This window comes from Diadema antillarum, unplaced genomic scaffold (assembly GCF_040938485.1).
Source record: "Diadema antillarum isolate AM-2024a unplaced genomic scaffold, OU_Dant_1.0 scf00000051, whole genome shotgun sequence".
Classification (NCBI taxonomy): Eukaryota; Metazoa; Echinodermata; class Echinoidea; order Diadematoida; family Diadematidae; genus Diadema; species Diadema antillarum.
This window is the reverse complement of record NW_027270940.1, coordinates 499,947-508,123: the sequence shown is the minus strand read 5'-3', so window position 1 is coordinate 508,123 and position 8,177 is coordinate 499,947. Positions and strand designations below refer to the sequence as shown.

At 40.3% G+C, this 8,177-nt stretch overlaps 1 pseudogene; it reads left to right on the top strand.

The window, feature by feature from the left end:
• The first annotated feature begins 236 nt into the window (after window positions 1–236).
• Window positions 237–2,064, top strand: LOC139715564 (uncharacterized; annotated as a pseudogene).
• Window positions 2,065–8,177: the final 6,113 nt, after the last annotated feature.

Sequence of the window (8,177 nt, the reverse complement as noted above, 5' to 3'; positions counted from 1 at the left end):
CATGATGGCAAGTCTGCCAGGCGAAAAAATTTCCAAGATAAGAAATCTTGGGCACCATATTTTGTCTTCTCCCTCGATAAAAATTCGAGATTTAGCAAAGTTTATTGGCTTTCTTACTTCTTCATTTGATGCCGTACCGACGGGTCGTTTGCATTACCGTGTTCTAGAGTCGTGCAAAACCAAAGCACTGCAAGCGTCAGGTGGTAAATTTGATGCATCTTTTTCACTTAACAATAATGCCATTGAAGAAATCCATTGGTGGCGTTCCTTGCCACGTGAGGAATTTAGGTCCCGCATTGACATTCCTGTCATCTCATTGACAATTCATACAGATGCCAGCACCTCAGGATGGGGTGCACTCTGTGTGAATGATAATTCCTTTGCTCAAGGTGTCTGGTCTCGAGAGGAAGCTAATTTGCATATCAATGCGCTAGAATTACTTGCCATTCATCGAGGCCTTGCCTCCCTGTGCGACACCTCCCATAACCAACAGATTCATATTAAGTCAGACAATAGTACAGCCGTCACGTATGTCAAGAAAATGGGCGGTAGTATTCTACTGCTTAATAGATTGTCATGTGACATTTGGGCGTGGTCGCTAGACCACAACTGTTGGCTATCTGCTTCCCACTTGGCTGGCGTTGCTAACATAGAAGCAGATAGTCTGTCTCGGAGAGATATGAATAAGGAAATTAGTCTTCGTCCTGACATATTTTCTTTGCTTTTATCTAAACTTTCCTTCAGACCCGAGGTTGATCTTTTCGCATCCAGTGCCAATAGGAAATTGGTTCAGTATGTGTCTTGGAAACAAGACCCCCTTTCTAAGGCTATCGATGCCTTTTCAATTTCATGGGAATTTTTACATCCCTATGTTTTTCCTCCATTTTGTCTACTTCCCAGGGTCCTTCGCAAAGTCCGCAGAGACAACTGCCAGAAAGCAGTCTTGATCGCCCCTCTGTGGAGGGCACAACCGTGGTTCCCGCTCATCCTTCAGCTCCTGGTAGCCCCACCCCTCCTCCTACCACGGGACTGCCTAATTCCCCTTCCCATTCCAATGCCCGAGCTGAAGTTACTCGCCTGGACTATCTCAGCGAACGTTGGAGAACAGCAGGAATTTCAGAGCAAGCTTCCGAGCTCATCGCACATTCTTGGCGCAACAATACCAACAAGCAGTATGACTCAGCTTGGAAGCAGTGGATTAGTTGGTGCCGCAAACAATCGCTTGATCCATTTAGCTCATCTATCGCCAATATCGTAAATTTTTTGTCTGACTAGCATGTGCTAGGGAAAAATTACAGAACAATAAACTCGTATCGGTCAGCCTTATCATCTGTGCTGCCCTCTATTGACGGGTTTCCCGTTGGCAAGCACCCGCTGGTATCACGAGTGTTGAAAGGCATTTTTAATAAAGAACCGCCCAAACCACGTTACAACACTACTTGGGAAGTGTCTCAAGTGTTAGATTACTTATGTTCACTGGATAATAATGCAAGACTTAATCTGTTACTTCTAAGCGAGAAGTTGATTGCCCTAGCGGCCCTTGTTTCAGCACAGAGAGTGCAGACTCTTAGTTTTTTAGACATTACATATATGTCAATTTCTGATAACAGTGCGGTCTTTCAAGTGGTAGAGCTATTGAAAACAACAACTACAAAGAAAGGCATTGCTAATCAATCTGTTGAATTGTCTTCCTTCCCCACGAACGAGAAGTTGTGTGTTTTATCTGTGCTCAAGGAGTACTTGAGTCGGACAGAACCCTTGCGTCAGGTTCACGGAGTGACAAAACTTTTTATTTCTACTAGAAAACCTCACAAAGAAGTAACCACTTCTACCCTGTCTCGGTGGTTAAAGAGCACATTGAATAAGGCAGGCATAGATACATCCGTGTTTTCTGCTCACAGTTACCGCAGTGCCTCGAGTACGGCAGCTTTTAATCAAGGCGTTACCATTGAGGAGATTATGTCAAAGGCCAATTGGTCTAATGCCAAAACCTTTCGAGATTATTATTTTAAGCCAGTTCAAGAAGCAAAATTCGCTTCGACCGTTCTCAGCTCTCCTTCATAAGTTGTAATTAACATTGAAACACTGGATACGTACGTAACTCACAGAGGTTGTCAAAGTTATATTGTTCTTTCTCCTTGTGATCATGTGTCCAGACGGAACATACACCTTGTTATTGCACTTTTCAGATTGCTCATGAATAAATCTGATCTGTCATGAATACCCATGTGCGACAGTTGTCTCATTGCCTCAGACATCTCACTTGACAGTTTCTGTGTTGAACTTTGAAAGCTGCTAACCCTCTGAAAGCTTGTACGAAGTGTTATGTAATAGAATTCCTAAATTATGCGAATAATATTATGAAGTATAATTTGAATTCTATTAATAACAATAAAGTACAAGATGAAGAGGGTCCCGCCCAACGCGTTGCGTGATCATGACATACTGTTTGATAACCCTCCCTCTCTCTTCTGGTCACAGAAACCGTCAACTCATGCCTGTAAGGTGTGTATCGATGACTCGGATGAATGATTGTTGATATTGCCCTGTGCAACGTTAGTGAAGACGTTCCGTGAATGTGTGGATGTTTGGATACTAGTACTGCCTCGGATACTTTAAAAAGATGTCGAATAGTGGGAACGCCCGGTATTTATAGGGACTGGGGCGTCAAACTCATTCTCATAACAAAAGACTTTGAATCTCCTTTGTGTGATCTCTCTGCCAAAGCACGCAGGAATATGCTAACCCTCTTCATCTTGTACTTCATTGTTATTAACAGAATTCAAATTATACTTCATAATATTATTTGCATAATTTAGGAATTTTACTCGCCACTTTTCATCATTATTTGTTGGAACAAACGTAATAGAGTCTGCGCACACCAAGACTATTACACGCACCACTAGCACTGTTACAGGCGCCAGTGCCAGTGCTTCGTGTAGTAGTCTTAGCGCACACATACTTTTTCTTCTATAAACAAGGGGTTTTGCATGCAAACTAACTTTTCACGCCAAGCTGTGGTCGGTGCAGTGTAGTTTCTAGCCGTTTTTATTTCGTCTTTATTTCTCCGAGTTGCAGCTTGTGAATTCTGAAAAAGCCCCTGTATTGCGCTAATCCGAGTGAGGGTGTATACAAAGTGATTGCGACAAAAACAGTTCGGGCGTCGCAATCACTGGGTATGAGCGCTCACTCGGCTTTCTTCAAGTCGGAAAAATGAAGACGAAATAAAAACGTCTAGAAACTACACTACACCGACCCCAGGTTGGTATTAAAAGTAAGTTTGCAGGCAAAAACCCTTGTTTGTCGCAGAAAAAGTCTGTATGGGCTAAGACTACTACACGCGCCACTGGTATTGGCGCATGTAGCAGCGCTAGTGGTACGTGTAGTAGTCTTAGCTTTCACAGACTTCTTCTCGAAGAATAAGGTCTTGTCGCAACTTAAGTGGCCAGGGCCCCGTTTTATCAAAAGATAAAATCGATTTTAAATTTCCTTACTACACAGGCTGCCATAGACTTTCAGTTGAAATCCACTATATAATCAATTTTAACTCTTCATAAAACAGGGTCCTGTAAAATTGTATTGATACCACAGTTTGGAATCACATACTGCTTAAGGGGTGTTTTAGAGGGTCCAACCGACCACCCCATGCAGTCAAACCTTTTCTGCCAGGTGGGTTGAACGAAGTCATTTTTTCAGGGTCCCTGCACCTTGACTATAAAGGAGAATATCATGGTCTATCGTGTCAAAAGCCTTCGAGAAATCACAAAACACCGATGGTGTGTGAAGCATCGTCAAGAGCATGTGCCACTTTATCAATAAAAGCCAATAAAGCGTGGGTAGTGCTGTGTTGCTTTCTGAAACCGAACTGAAAATTCGAAAGAATATAAAATTAACAAGAATTGGCTGAAACCCTACAACCGTTCCTTCACTCATGTATTTATGAATGTCTGTCGAGTTTTTTCTCGTACAATTAAGAGACAACCATACAGACATTCTAGGGCTGCACAGTTGCATAGTTGCGTAGTTGCAAAGTTGCATAGGTTTCTTGCGTTCTGATTGGTTAAAACCTGACATCCATTCCATGGCTGTATAGTTGCATGGTTGTACTAATTTCGACTCGTCTAGCCCGCGATAGACCCGTGGAATGTATACACAAATCTCACACATGACGTAGAAACAATCATAACAAGAGGTCACCTGAAGGCTGTGTACTGTGTACACCTTTGATCATTATCACATTATCCGCCCCTTCCCATTTTCATATAACTAATCTACAGAAACGATGATCCTCCCCAAACCCCCTTCCCCACAGTTCCGGCCTCTCCATGTTGATGTAATCATGTTCGGATTAACGGACCTTCATTGTTGGATTGATGAGGCTTGATTCATGCTGGGATTAAGAAACCATATTACATTTTTTGATTAATGAGTTACTCGAAATCCGGACCTTGTTTCATTTTCAGATTAACAACCTTCGAAAAAAAAAAACCGAATGTAATTTCATTTTCAGACCATCACACCTTCGGAATAACAATCCATATATCATTTTCAGATCAACAAACACTAGGAATTATGACCCTTATTTCATTTTAGGAAATTGGAAAGGGTCCTCTTTTGAGATCCTGTTTTGTGTATACACATAACCCTGCTTAAACTCAAATCCTTCACATAAGGGTGACGAAATCAATTTCATCCAAAATATTGCTATAATACACTTTTATTCAGAATTGCACCAATCGAAATGTTGCGATGGTAACAAATAACCTCCAATTGGCATGGGATTTATGTTTCTGTTCTGAAGCAAAGCCGAAGTATTAAAATGTTGTAGCCTCAGGGTTTGCTGAACGACACTTTATTCGCAATACCTGGAGATAAACTCCATTTGATAAATTCTTTGATTAACGTGGTGAATAGGCATTTCAGATTGGTATCGAAATGGCAACTTCAGACTTCCGAGAGCACTGGAGAGGAGGTGACAACAATGTAGAGTAGGTGGTTGACCGTTGACAGTAAAATACACGCTTGTGACAAATGTGGTGTAGTGGGATTATTTCCATAGGGGCAGAGTTTGACTAGGATTTTCATAACGGAACTATGGTTTATCACTTTCAATGTCCTCGACAAACCAGAGAACAAGAAATAATGTATGAGGTATATTATAACAAATAACCTCCAAATAATGAGATTTATGTTAAAGTTCTAAATGTGCGTTTTAGACAAATGACAAAGTCATGACAGTTGAAAATAATACGTGTTGAAAAAAGGCTGAGAAATCATTCAGCCTAGGATATGCTGAAGCGATACATCAAATTATTAAATCACCTTGCTTAGAATGCATCTTGCTTAATGTGCTATATCAAGAAGTCTTCAGTGGACAGGTGCTTTCGATAAGCAAAGCTAAAAGCCCTCAAATATATGACACAGTTGTAAACAAAGGGTGACCGAAATGGAGTTCAACGGTGACAAAATCGATTAAGCGTCGATTAAACTTCTTGATAAGTGAAGTAGTATGACTAGTTGATTAATTACCCAAGCATGCTATGGGATGATTCGATTTCGTCACCGTTGTAGGTTTTCTCTTTGACAAGAGATATGGGCTTTCGGTTTGAGGGCTCAAATAGACGAGGCAGCTGTAAATAAAACGTTAAAAAAGACTATAACAACGGTGACGAAATCATTCCGGCATAAATATATATAAAAGATTATGATTGGGAGTTGCAAGAACCCATGTCACTTTGCTAAGAATTGCAGGCTTGTTAATGGGCGATATCAAACAGTTTCCTCCACGAGACATGTCCTTTGGTTAAGGGCTTCACCCTAAAAGGGCAGGGCTTTTTTGGCTATGCAAAGACGGGGGGGGGGGGGGCGGTGGATTCCGCCCTCTACCCAGAGATCTCGGCCATCGGTGGTGCGATCGCGAAGAAATTTTGCATGCGTGAGACCCACGTCATAATCTACAAGATTGTGTCATAAGATTTTTGAAACAATAAATTTCTAATTGATTAAAAAAAATTGATAAAAAAACTTAAAAATCAGAGTCTAATATAGGTTTTACAGGTCAATATCATACTTCTGTCACTCAAATTCATTAATGTGCATTCAAATTCAGAATCCGAGCGATCAATTTCATTTATGGGCGTTCTATTTCGTTTTCGTGAAATCAAATTCACGATTGGGCATTCAATTTCAAAATGCGAGCACCGACTTTCCTACTTGTGCATTCAAATTCATGCGATAGTCACGTGATAGTCCCAATGAGCTTGTTTGGAGCGTTCAAATTCGTTTTTAGGCATTCAAGTTCCTACTTCGTACAATCAATTTAACGAGGAAAATGGAGTAGACTTTAAGAAAGGGAAAAGGGCCAACACAACCAATAAAGGCTTGCATATAGTGTAATTATGGTTGTTTACAGGTTCTACATTGTTCTCTGTTCATGTATTCTTTGTTTTTCATCTCAATAAATTTCAAATTGCAATGTCCAATCAGCAGTGCATCCAAACAACACAACGACTAGAATTCATATTTCTTGGTGATACTACATGCTGACAACGCCCCAACACCAACCACGTAATCATGATAGTGACAATTCATCAATCTAAAGACAAACTGACACACAATGATCTCACATAGTCCCGCAAAAAAATAAATCAATAAGACAGCAATACACAACAAACAACACGTACACGTATAAAATGTTAAAGTATCAGTTTCAATATAGTCGAAATTGTTTTTTTTTTCCCCTCGAAAGTGTCAACCAACCCTCCGTATCATGCTCGTCTGTAGGCCTATACAGTGCCTAATTTTTGTTTGTTTGTTTCGTTTTCTATCAAACAAGATGGCTGGATAACCCATATTCAGCTGCAAAAGGTGGTCTTCCATAATATGGGGTCCAGTTTGATGTTCTGCTCTTTGCGATGAATAAATGAAGTGGCATCTTTTACGTGCATGAGTTGGCTCTCTTTTAATACACATGGGACCACCATTTTATGTCCAATCCGAGGGACATGTGCCTGTATATTCCTATTTGCTAAGCGCGAGTTCAAAATTGTCAATGAACAGGTGGACCTCTACTGCAAAATAAATAATCATCATAAATCCCAATATATTCTAAGCCAAATGAGAAACACATGCATACACGACCCCAAACTAACTAAATTCAGGACTGCTTTTAAATTGAATGCAGTTATTTGGAACATGGTTGCCTATTCACGAATTTGAATGACCGACGAGATTCCGTCGCCAGCTTGACATGAATTTGACTGCTCATTGATGAAAGCGTGCTCATCTCTTACATTTGAATGCTCCGATAGTGAATTTGAATGTTCCGATAGTGAATTTGAATGCTCCGGTAGTGAATTTGAATGCTCCGACAATGAATTTGAATGCTCGGATAGTGAATTCGAATGACCGGATTTTGAATTTGATTGCTGATTCAGTGCTGCGAGCGTGGAATGCGTGAAATCGAATGCTCGGAATAGGAACTTGAATGACAAAAGTATGAAATTGACCGGAAAAACCTATATTTGTTATCTGTAAATTTGTTTTAGTATATTCAACAATTGTACATCACACAAACTTCCAAAAGTAATTTCAATCGTTATGTATTTTAGTGCTTTAAGAATTTCTATTTCTTTGTTTTTCAACTTTTGTTTTTTCTTTGTTTTTTATTGGAAATTGTCACTGACCACTTTTCCACCATAATTAGCATAAAATTAATCAATGAAAGCGATTAATTGTAAAAAAAAAAAATCAGGATTTTATGACTTTCACAGCAGAGCAAAGTTTTTTCATAGGAATTGTACACAAAATCGCATAATTGTGCCCGTTTTGGGGCGACATTCCGTTACAAAAATGGGCGTAACTTCGCAAAAGTATGCGCGGACGTTGCAAATTTGGTTTCAAAAGATGCGCGAGACTTGACCAAACAAAGTCAAGAAGCCTCGCGACGAGGCCTTTTTGCGTTACAGAATTATAGCGCGAAGCGTCGGGGGGGGGGGGGGGATTCCGTCCCCGGCCCTTTTAGGGTCAAAGTACTTGAGAAAGTTGTAAATAAGGGCATCAGAAAGGACCGAAACAGTGACAAAATTAATTCCCCCAAGAATTTGTTTAGGTAATGTATCAACTCGTTATACCACTTTGCTTATGAACTGTGCAATATCAAGAGGTTTAGTCTAGTA